We start from the raw sequence: 12,090 nt of genomic DNA on the forward strand, positions 1-12,090 counted from the left end.
ATAGAGTTTTGGGTGAAGTAGAAAAGGATTGGGCTTCCCAGGGGGCTTAGTGGTAAAGAATCCACCTGCCAAGCCAGAGACACAGGTTCAATGCCTGGGTCAAGAAGCTCCCCTGGAGAAGGAAATGGCAACCTACTCTAGTATTTTTGCTTGGGAAAATGCATGGACAGAGGAGACTAGTGGGTTACAGTTCATGGGGTGCCAAAGAGCTGGAGAAAATTTAGCAACTAAACCACAGCAGCAAGAAGAGATGGATCGCTTTATTGCTTTGCCAGGCAAAGAGGCGCACAGCGGCCCCTGTCCTCAAGACCATGTGTCCCAGCTTGGGGAAGACAGTGACAAGTTTTATATTAATTTCCAAAGAGGGTGTGATCAGCTTGAGGACATTCTTCTAATAGTTTCGTGAGGTAAGCAGGAGTCAACATCATCAACCTTCAGGTCCAGCTGATCTGGGCTCTCCATGCTTGTGGGCAGCATGCCATCATTAACAGTTAACTTCTCCACTTGGAGAAGCTTCAGCGTCTGCAGAAGAGCTCAAAGATATAGTTATGTCTGTCTGCTGAAGGGAAAACAGGACCCTGCCCCAAGACTGCCCTTGACTGTTTTTTCTCCCTGTTCTCACATCCCCTCCCTTCCCTAAGAACAACTGCTTAAATCTACTTGAAACTCAGGGAAGGTCATAGAGGCTGGGTGAAAGCTGTTTCCTGTAATAAAAGAAATGGGGACATAGAGGCGTCATGCCCAGGACCTCCACAGTACCCTGCACAGCATCACCCTCAGGCCTGGCAGCTGCTCCAAGCCCTCCTAGGTTGGGTGAGCCTGGAGGCTGGGGAGGGGCTGAAATCAGGCTTGTGGTTTCATTTTCTCCTGTGGATCCAGAGCCCAGGACAGGCCATCGACCCTGGGAACCACATCTGGGAATCCCTCCTATCGAAGTAGTACTAAGTTTAGAAGTATGAAATAAAATTCACATTTTATGGGAAGACAAGAAAAATATAAACATAAAAAATTTTCTCTGCCCTTTGGCCTCCTCTCTCCTGCACTGTGCATCCCGTGTCTGCATTTTATACACGGAAAACCTCCCCACTGACTGTTGGATCACAGAAAAAGCAAGGAAATTCCAGGAAAACATCTGCTTCTGCTTCATTGGCTATACTAAAGCCTTTGACTGTGTGGATCACAACAAACTGAAAAATTCTTAGAGATGGGAATACCAGACCACCACACCTGCCTCCTGAGAAACCTGTATGCAGGTCAAGAAGCAACAGTTAGAACTGGACATGGGACAACGGACTGGTTCAAAATTGGGAAAGGAGTACATCAAGACTGTATCTTGTCACCCTGCTTATCTAACTTATATGCAGAGTACATCATGCGAAATGCCAGGCTGGATGAAGCACAAGCTGGAATCAAGATTGCAGGGAGAAATATCGGTAACCTCAGATACGCAGACAAAACCACTCTAATGGCAGAAAGCAAATGAAAAAAATAAAAGTGAGCCACTCACTTCAGTTCAGTTGCTCAGTCGTATCCCACCCTTTGCGACCCCATGGACTACAGCACACCAGGCTTCCCTGTCCATCACCAATTCCTGGAGCTTGCTCAAACTCATGTCCATTGAGTCTGTGATGCCATCCAACCATCTCATACTCTGTCCCTTTCTCCTGCCTTCAATCTTTCCCAGTATCAGAGTCTTTTCCAGTGAGTCAGCTCTTCACATCAGGTGGCCAAAGTACTGGAGTTTCAGCTTCAGCATCAGTCCTTCCAGTGAATATTCAGGACTGATTTCCTTTAGGACTGACTGGTTTGAACTCCTTGCCGTCCAAGGGACTCTGAAGAGTCTTCTCCAACACCATAGTTCAAAAGCATCAGTTCTTCCTCATTCAGCTTTCTTTATAGTCTGGAGGAGTCTTTGGACCTAGAAAAGAAAACAACACTCGCAAAGGCCCTCGCTGAATCATCTAACTTCGGAGAAAACAAAACAAGACTTTAGGTCCCGCCCTGAGGCTCCAGGCCGGTTGCATCCATCTGGGACTTATCAGCCCCTGTCCAGAAACCTTCCAACCCCTACACCTGCCCAGAAGACTTATCACCCCCTGCCCAACTACAAATGCCATCTCATCTAAAGAATACCCAAAACATCCCGCCTGATTAACGTTTCCCTTATCGCTTCCACAAACCTCCCTATAAATATGGAGCCTCCCTGATCCCTCTCTGCGCTCAGCCTGGTCCTTAGGCCGACTGTCCTTTTATTCAGGCAAGGCTGCTCCTTGCCTGAATAAAAGTAACCTACTTCTGTTGAGGTCGTCTTTCCTTTTCTGCCTCAGCCCGAACTATACCTTACATAGTCCAACTCTCACATCCATACATGACTATTGGAAAAACCATAACTTTGACTAGACCAGACGGACCTTTGTTGGCAAAGTGATGTCTCTGCTTTGGTCATAGCTTTTCTTCCAAAGAGCAAGCGTCTTTTAACTTCATGGCTGCAGTCACCATCTGCAGTGATTTTGGAGCCCAAGAAAATAAAGTCTGTCACTGTTTCCATTGTTTCTCCATCTATTTGCCATGAAGTGATGGAACTGCATGCCATGATCTTAGTTTTCTGAATGTTGAGCTTTAAGCCAGCTTTTTCACTCTCCTCTTTCACTTTCATCAAGAGGCTCTTTAGTTCCTCTTCACTTTCTGCCATAAGGGTGGTGCCATCTGTGTATCTGAGGTTTTGATATTTCTCCCTGCAATCTTGACTCCAGCTTGTGCTTCATCCAGCCTGGCATTTCGCATGATGTACTCTGCATAGAAGTTAAATAAGCAGGGGGACAGTGTACAGCCTTGATGTACTCCTTTCCCAATTTGGAACCAGTCTGTTGTTCCATGTCTGGTTCTAACTGTTGCTTCTTGACCTGCATACAGATTTCTCGGGAGGCAGGTCAGGTGGTCTGGTATTCCCATCTCTTTAAAAATTTTCCAGTTTGTTGTGATCTACACAGTCAAAAGCTTTGGCGTAATCAATAAAGCAGAAGTACATGTTTTTCTGGAATTCTTTTGCTTTTTCAATGATCCAATGGATGTTGGCAATTTGATCTCTGATTCCTCTGCCTTTTCTAAATCCAGCTTGAACATCTGGAAGTTCATGGTTCACGTACTGTTGAAGCCTGGCTTGGAGAATTTCGAGCATTATTTTGCTAGCATGTGAGATGAGTGCAATTGTGTGGTAGTTTGTGCATTCTTTGGCATTGCCCTTCTTTCAGATTGAAATGAAAACTGACTTTTTCCAGTCCTGTGGCCACTGGGCAAAGTGAGTCGCTCAGTCTTGCCCATTTCTTGTGAACCAATGGAATTCTCCAGGCCAGAATACTGGAGTGGGTAGCTGTCCCCCTCTCCAGGGGATCTTCCCAACCCAGGCAAGGATCAAACCCAGGTCTTCCGAACTGCAGGCAGATTCTTTACCAGTTGAGCTACCAGGGAAGTTGGTAGCTCAACAATGGCAGAAAGCAAAGAGGAGCTAAAGAGCCTCTGAATGAAAGTGAAAGAGATGAGCAAAAAAGATGGCTTAAAACTCAACATTCAAAAAACTAAGAACATGGCATCCGGTTCCATCCCTTCATGGCCAATAGATGGGGAAAAAATGGAAACAATGACACTTTTATTTTCTTGGGCTCCAAAATCACTGCAGACAGTGACTGTAACCGTGAATTCAAAGACGCTGCTCCCTGGAAGAAAAGCTATGACCAGCCTAGACAGCATATTAAAAAGCAGAGACAGCACTTTGCCAGCAAAAGGCCATATAGTCGAAGCCAGGGTTTTTCCAGTAGTCATGTATGGATGTGAGAGTTGAACCATAAAGAAGACTGAGTGCCAAAGAATTGATGCTTTAAAACAGTAGTCTTGGAGGAGACTCTTGAGAGTCCCTTGGACTGCAGGAGATCAAATCAGTCAGTCCTAAAGGAAATCAACCCTGAATATTCATTGGAAGGACTGAGGCTGAAGCTGAAGCTCCAATACTTTAGCCACCTGATGCGAAGAGCTGACTCATTGGAAAGAGCCTGATGCTGGGAAAGATTGAGGGCAGGAGAAGAGGGCGACAGAGTATGAGATGGTTGGATGGCATCGCCGACTCAATGGACATGAGTCTCACCAAACTCTGGGAGATAGTGAAGGACAGGGAAGCCTGGTGTGCTGCAGTCCACGGGGTCACAAAGAGTCGGACACGACTGAGTGACTGAACAACAGTGATCCAGGCTGTCAGGTGAAAGAACAACGTCACCACCCTTCTACAGACTTGAATAATCACTCTGATAGCCCTACTTTGACCTCACAAGGTCAGTCTCCTGCCAGATGCAAAGGAGGAGCTGGTGAGGCAAGCGTCCTGTCTACCTGCGCAGGACAGTCATCTCCTCTTCCCTTCTCTCTGACTACAGAATTGTAGCCCGCTTAATCCTTGGACAGAACTCCCTGCCCGCCACAACTGCATCTTTTACACACATCCTATGTTAATAAACCAACTTCCTGCCTAACACATTGCTTCTCACTGAATTCCCCCTGTGCTGAGACACAGAGAACATGAGCCTCATTAAGTCCTAAGACCAGATGTGCAGTCTTAGTTGGGAGACTATGGGTTTACTCTGGGTCCGAGTCCTGCTCACGTGAGTTTGAGCCCCAGTCTGAGGCGAAGGGTTTCAGGGTCTCAGGAGTCTGTCATCAGCATCCGGCTTCAGTTGCTCTGGAGTCTGCCATCCTGTGGTCTGGAAGTCTCACCGTCCACCGGCGGGCGGTGCCTTGGTTCCTGAAGGACAGTGCGGAGAATCCGGTGGGAGCAGCTGGGGCTGTTTTATTCTCAACTATTGTCTTTGCTTCTCTTGTTTACCCTTGCTTCCCTCACCTCTGCGATTAGTAGCTGCCTGTCCCTGCTCTTGGGACTCAGGAAGGGGCTGGGAGACTAGACCCTTTTTCGACAAACGGGAAGTGAGGGACACAGAGGGCTTTTGTGCCCGACAGGCCCCCAGGTTTCTGGGTTTCAGAAGGGACGAGGAGACTGGGCGATGGGAGCGTTTTACAGCCGAGGTTTCAGGGTGAGGCAAGACCAGCATCATCGGCTCTGGGTGGAGCTTCTCTCTCTCCTTAACTGATCTGGTTTTGGCTGCATCAGTCTTGGTCGGGCTGGCGGGCTCTTCCCCGCGGCGCCCCGGCTTCTCTGCAGTTGTGCCACGCGGGCTCCAGAGCGTGTGGCTCTCTACTTGCAGTGCTCGCCCCTAGCCCCCCACCAGGAATGGAGCCTGAAGCCCCTGCACTGGAGGTGCGGAGTCCTAACCCCGGGACCACTGGGGAGCCTCTCCCTCCAGGAACTTTCTGAGAAGTCTGTTTTCTGGCTGCCCCAGGAAGCCTGTGGTGCAGGGCAGGCTCTGAGAACATTGGCACTGTGTTTTTAAGGGGTAGTGGTCACTCAGTGTCGACAGTTAACAAAACACAACAAAATACAAACCCTCACAAACAACACCTGCTTGGTGTCTGCCGGTTCCCGATGTAAGTGTCCCAGGGGGCTCCCCAGCTGGTGCTGGTGGTAAGGAACCCGCCTGCCAAGACACAGAACATGAGACAGGTTTGACCCCTGCGTCGGGAAGATCCCGTGGAGAAGAATACCAGTGTTCTTACCTGGAGAATCCCATGGACAGAGGAGCCTGGCGGCTACAGTCTATGAGGTCACAAAGAGTTGGACACGACTGAGCAACCAACACACCCACTCCAGTATTCTTGCCTGGAGAATAGCAGGCACAGAGGGGCCAGGCGGGGTACAGTCCATACGGCTGAAGAGAGTCAGACCCTGAGTGACTTAGCATGCATGCACACAAGTGTCCTGGGGTGGAAGGTCGCACAGCGATGGGGCGTGGCCTGCCAGGCAGCCCCTGGGCGTGGAGTCCACTGGGCGCCTCTCTCTGCCTTCTGCCCATCTGGGCCCCACCCTGGGGAGGGGAGAAAAGTGGGAAATTCTAGGGGAAGGAGGGGGCTTTTTGCCTGCAGGAGGCCCCACCCCAGCTGTGCTCTGGCAAGCACTCACCCCCTTGGCCTCAGTCAGGGCTTCAGCAGAGTTGAGGTCCCCGTGGGCTGAGAACAGCTGATGCAACGCAGCGGAGGCGAGGCGCTGGGCTGGGCAGGAGGAGGAGGTCTGGCCGGGCTGGGGCTCCGGGGGCCACGGTCACTTCCAGGAGCTGCAGAACTCGGGCCAGGAGGGAGGTGTCCACACACCTGGCCCCTGACACTGTGCTGTCTCAGGGAACGCCAGACGTTTCTCCCAACCCCGTGATGAAATATAGTTCACATTTTATGACAAGAAAAATGAAGTGATGAAACTTTTCTCCACTTTTGAGCTCCCGCCCCCTTCTGGGTGTGGGGTGAGTCTGCATTAACCTCCTTGGGAGCCAACATTCCTTCTTAATCTTGTAGAGTCACCCTCTGTGCTGCGGATCTGAGTTGTGTAAACTGCCCACATGTCCTGTAACCTTTGTCTCAAAAGCTTTCGTAACCCTGCCTTGACCTCGACTGGGTGCAACAGTCCTCAGCTTCTCAAAGACTGTCTCCAGCGTCATAATCCTCAGGTTGGCTCAAACCATTTTTTTCTACTTCATTTTTAGATTGGTTATTGATTTTTTTTTTTTCTTCCATTGAGACCAGGAGAAACAAGCAGTCAAGGGCAGCCTGGGGGCAGGGCTGTGTTTCCCCATCAGGATACAGACAACTACATCTTTGAGCTCTTCAGAGGCTGAAACCCCCTCCAGGTGGGAGAAATGAACAATTAATGATGACGTGCTGCCCACAAGCATGGGGACCCCGGACCAGTTGGACCTGAAGGGTGACGATGTGGACTCCTGCTTACCTCACCACGAATCCATCAGAAGAATGTCCGCAAGCTGATCACACCCTCTTAGTCACTATCGTCCCAGGGTGGAGACACAGAGTTTTCCAAAGCATGAGCCCTCTGTGTCTCCCTCGCCTGGCAAAGCAATGACGCTCTCCTTTTCAACTTCACCCAAAGGTCTGTCTCTGAGACTTGCCTCGGTCCCGCTGGGCGGAGAGGCTGGGCTTTTGGCCCCAGCTGTGAAGATGGTGTTGGGCGGTGGCTGGTGCCCCGTCCACTAACTCTCAGGGGTTGGTGTGGCTCAGAAAGCGGGAGCCCAGAGAACCCACAGGCTCTGCGTCACCACGTGGACGCTCTAACACAAACCCAGACGGGGGTCGTGCGGGGCCAGCATTTGAAACGTAAGTTTAGGGGGCCGGGGTACAGCTAAAGCCTCAGGGTCGCAGAAGGAGCGAGATGTGGGGACAGGGCTCCTGGGAAAAGGCTCTCCGGGGACCGCCTGGCCAGCTCTGACCCAGAGGGGCCAGTGCTGCCGAAACCTTGGCTCTCTGTGCTCCAGTGCCAAGCAGAAATATGGAGACAGAGTTTTGGAGAAGGAAAGAGTGGCTTTGTTTGCCAAACAAAGGGCAAACACATTAGGCTAGCCACTCAAGAACTCCCCCTCTCCCTGGAGAGTAGGGAGAGGCTGTGCCCCCAGCGTAGGTGATAAGGATCAAGGCAGTGACAGTCTTGCATTCTTCTGCAAAGTTTCAGAAGGGTGGGGCTGCTGACAAGGTTGGCCTGCGTGCAAGGTCTGGTCCTTTTAATCTTTTTATTTCTTTATGTCTGGCTGGGTCCTCCTTGGTTGTGACATACAGGCTTAGTCATCCTGTGGCATGCGGAGACTTCCTGGACCAGGGATTGGGCCCATATCCCTGAATTGGCAGGTTAAAAATTGTTACATTTTTAAAATTTTTAAAAATTGTTAAAAAATATTTCGTTGATTTCATTCAATGTATCTGGCTGCCATATGCCTCAGTCGTGGCCCGAAGGGCCCTTGTTGTATCATGCAGGGTGATCACTGCAGCGCGGGCTCCCCTCTCATGTGCAGAGGCTCAGCGTTCGTAGAGCATCAGGCATGGGGGACGCTTGTTCCCTGACTGGGAACTGAACCCGCATCCACTGTGCTGCACAGCCAACTCCCAGCCCCCGGACCACCAAGCCAGTCCTGAGGCCAGTTAGTACACACTGGGACTCAGGCCCAGCTGAAACCCTCTGTCTTCCAGTTGAGGCCACAGACCTGTTTCAGGACCTAATGGAGCTCAGGTTCTTGAGTGTCACTGCACAAAGAATTCAGTGAGAGACAAAGTGACTGAGAGGTAAGAAGTCAGTTTATTCAGAGAGAAACATACTCCACAGCCAGCACATACGTGGGCCTTTGCGGAGGGCTTAACCCTAACCCTAACCCTAACCCTAATCTTTATCCATGGGCATTGGAAACCCCTTGGTTTCTGCACTGAAGCTGTTCCAGCTTTGTCAGTGGCACCCCACTCCAGTACTCTTGCCTGGAGAATCCTGGGGATGGGGGAGCCTGGTGGGCTGCAGTCCATGGGGTGGCTAAGAGTCCGACACGACTAAGCGACTTCTCTTTCACTTTTTGCTTTCCTGCATTGGAGAAGGAAATGGCAACCCACTCGTGTTCTTGCCTGGAGAATCCTGGGGATGGGGGAGCCTGGTGGGCTGCCATCTGTGGGGTCACACAGAGTCGGACACGACTGAAGCGACTTAGCAGCAGCAGCAGCGCTTCTTGAAATGTGGTGTGGTTTGTTTTTATGGGCTGGGTAATTCCATAGGCTAATGAATGGGAGCTGAGCACTGAAGAATTGATGCTTTTGAACTGTGGTGTTGGAGAAGACTCTTGAGAGTCCCTTGGACTGCAGGGAGACCAAACTACTCAATCCTGAAGGAAACCAGTCCTGAATATTCATTGGAAGGACTGATGCTGAAGCTGAAACTCCAATACTTTGGCCACCTGATGCGAAGAACTGACTTACTGGAAAAGACTCTGATGCTGGGAAAGATTGAAGGCAGGAGGAGAAGGGGACGCCTGGAGTGCGTAGCCTATCCCTTCTCCAGGGGATCTTCCTGACCCAGGAATAGAACAGGGGTCTCCTGCATTGCAGGTGGATTCTTTACCAAATGAATCACCAGGAAAGCCCAGCGATAGCGTGAAAGTGAAAGTGGAGTCGCTCAGTCGTGTCCGACTCTCGGCAACCCCAGGGACTGTACCTGCCAGGCTCCTCCACCCATGGGATTTTCCAGGCAAGACTGTTGGAGTGGGGTGCCATTGCCTTCGCTAGGGAACTGTCCCGACCCAGGCTCTAACCCGGGTCTCCCACATCGCAGGCAGACTCTCTACCATCTGGGCCACAAGGGGGTGAACAACCACAGTTGGAGGGGTGGAGCCTCCACGAGAGCCCAAAGAGGGAGGTTCAGAGCGCATCTAGCTTGGCTATCCAGAAGGCTTCCATGTGCCAGGCCCCAAACTCCACAGGGACAGAAGCACCTGTGCTTGGAACTCTCCCAAACCTCAGCCCAAGTATCTCTCCATCTGGCAGTTCTTTCATGCTCTTTAATACCCTTTATGATAAACTAGCCATCTACTACGTAAACCGGCTTCTTGAATTCTGCGAGCGGCTCTAGCAAATCAATCCCATCAGAGGAGGGGGTCGCGGGAAGCCCCGCTCTGTGGTCGCTTGGTCAGAAGCCCAAGCGGACCCCGTCTCTTCACCTCTCCTGTGGCTTCTGCTGCCTCGGCCTCTCCCGCCCCCCACGCCCTGGGGGTGCCCTCTGGGGACATCCCAGACCTCCCCTCACGTCACAGGCGGCACTGGGCCTCCCCCTGCGTCCTGCTCTGTCTGTCTGAGGCGGAAGTGGAGCCTGCACCTTTCCCAGTGGTGGCCGAGTTTGAGTCTCTGCCCAGGGACGCTTGCAGCCCAGCTTGCCCGGGGAACGTGGACACCACCCCTCGCTTTGTCCAGTCCGTCCAGGGCTGCCCAGCTCCCCAGGCTCTGCCCTTTATCATTGGTCTCCTCATAAATTCTGTGTCAGCAGTTCTTAAGCCATTGGGCCTCAGGACACTTTTACACACTTAAAAATTATTAAGGGTCCCAAAGAACTTTTATCTTGTGGGTGTTATCCATCCATATTTACTGTATTAGAAAATAAAACTGTGACAATTTAGAGACCCAAATTTATTCTTCCTTTTGAAATAACAATGACAGACAGTTGCAGAAAACATCAACTTTGCCATTTTCCTCAGCTGATCCTCTAAACTCACTTCTAACCCTCTATGTGCTCACCAATCCTGAACCAATTATGTCTTGAATTTGCCCAATTCTAATCCCAGCTCCAAATCTCAGGCACACCTTACCCTCACCCCCGTAAACCCTGCCAAGACTCTCAAGGTAGCTGAGCCCAAGTAGCTTCATCAACATGTCCCTTTATGGCATTTTGGGGTGCCAGCATTCAACACATAAAGAGCAGGTTTCTATGAAAAAGAAGAGCGGCGTGAATACGTGTCTTTACGAATCTCCCTGACGTCGGGCTTCCCAGCAGCAGCTGGACCTCATCCCCATGCCCACCTTCGTTCTGTTGGGGACACCATCCTGGTCGAAGCATCCAGAGAAAACCCGGCCTCGCCCAGACTCGGAGCTAGAAACCAGGAGCAGGTGAGCGGCCTTTTCGGGTCCTCGAGGAGGTTCTCCCCCGATCGACACTGAACCCCAGCTCAGGGTGTCTCTCCGGGCGGCCACCGTCTGGACGGGGAGCCTACCCCGGGCGCGGCTCACTGGGGCCCCAGGGACTCATGGTCCCTCCCGCTCCAAGGACGGGTCTCTGGCCCCCGTGACTCTGTAACATCACGCGTCGGTTGTTGAAAAATGCGGATTCAGAGCCTCCCTTTCCACGTCCACGTGGGACTCACAGCAGCATCGCACGCTCGGAAAAGGGCCTGTAGGTCGGGGAGCTGCCTCGCTGATGCTGGCAGGCTCCAAAACTCTAATTTCCAGTAGAGAGCTCGAATTTACCATGGCAACAAAGACTGCTGTTTCTCTTGTTTGGGGGCAAACGCCTGCCAAGACCCCAGGTGTGAACAGCACGGCCGGCCCAGCGTGGGTCGGGGTTCACCCGTCGCCCGAGCAAGTGCTGCAGGAGGCTGGCACCCGAGGGCTCTTGCCAAGGGCCCAGACTGGAGTCCGCTGCGTCAGGGGCATTTGCCAGCTCTCCCCAAGGCCCCGGGCTCGCTCGAGCACTTCCTCCCGGGGGTGTGTGTGAGGGGGTCCTGCCATGGCCACACCGGGATCCTCGCCGAGGAGCCAACAGCTTCACCCCCCGGGGCTTCTGCACCATCCGTGCCCACAGGAGCCCAGTGAAAAAGGCAAATCACCCTGTACTAGTTTATGAGGCTGTGGTAACAGAGGACCATAGCCCATAAGGCTTCAACACCGGGAACTCATTGTCTCGAAGTCCTGGAGGCTGGAAGCCCAAGACCAGGTGTCAGCAGCTTGGCTGCGATCTTTGAGGCTCCTCGTGTTGTAGAAGCAGCAGCCTGATCCCCGCCTCTGTCTGCAGGTGACCTTCTCCCTGCATGTCTATGACCAAGTGTCCTCTGTCGATAAGGACAGTAGTCACGTTGGGTCAGCCCATCCTAATGACCCCGCCTTATATGAACTGGGGGATACAGCCCAGCCTGTAACATTCTGCTGTCTTGTTATGTCTAGAGTTCAGGGCCCCCCAGGGGCCTGCGGACCCCGCCCGGGAGGATGCTCTGTAGGGGTCACTACGGAACAGGCCAGGTGCTCTTCAACTTTAATTCTGCCCCTCACGTTAGCCTAGCAATTCCCACAGCAAGCACTTTTGGGGGAGGGTTAATAGGAATCGTTTTTGTTTCTCCACATGGAGCTGTTCTCAGCACCGCCACCCGTGAAGCCGCCCTGCCGAGCACACCTTCCCCCGGTGACAGGCACGCGTTGTGCCTCTACTGTGGTCCCGGCAGCTGACACGGGTGTGAAGACATCTTGCCTCCTGTGCTAATTTTGTGCAGTAACCTTTCAGTGAGTCAAGTATTTTGAAAAAGTCAGAAAGAAATGGAAAAGAAGAATCTCCACCCAAAATGGCATTGGGCCCCACTGGCCTTTTGGCCTGGCCCGAGTCGGGGAGGAGACGGGGCGGGGGGGGGGGGGGCGGAACCAGAGGCC

At 52.1% G+C, this 12,090-nt stretch overlaps 1 long non-coding RNA gene across 3 annotated transcripts; it reads right to left on the reverse strand.

The window, feature by feature from the left end:
* Positions 1-242: 242 nt before the first annotated feature.
* LOC139180596 (uncharacterized) lies at positions 243-6,457 on the reverse strand. Of its 3 annotated transcripts, XR_011564830.1 has the most exons (6): positions 6,056-6,448; positions 5,653-5,960; positions 5,483-5,573; positions 4,647-4,786; positions 1,508-1,918; positions 243-522 (listed from the first exon to the last, which is right to left on the reverse strand). It is a non-coding gene; the product is annotated as an uncharacterized lncRNA (long non-coding RNA). The 3 variants fall into 3 exon arrangements; XR_011564829.1 differs by having other exon boundaries at positions 4,647-5,573; positions 6,056-6,457; XR_011564831.1 differs by lacking the exon at positions 5,483-5,573 and having other exon boundaries at positions 6,056-6,446.
* Positions 6,458-12,090: the final 5,633 nt, after the last annotated feature.

Source organism: Bos indicus, chromosome 29, assembly GCF_029378745.1.
Source record: "Bos indicus isolate NIAB-ARS_2022 breed Sahiwal x Tharparkar chromosome 29, NIAB-ARS_B.indTharparkar_mat_pri_1.0, whole genome shotgun sequence".
NCBI classification, from domain to species: domain Eukaryota; kingdom Metazoa; phylum Chordata; class Mammalia; order Artiodactyla; family Bovidae; genus Bos; species Bos indicus.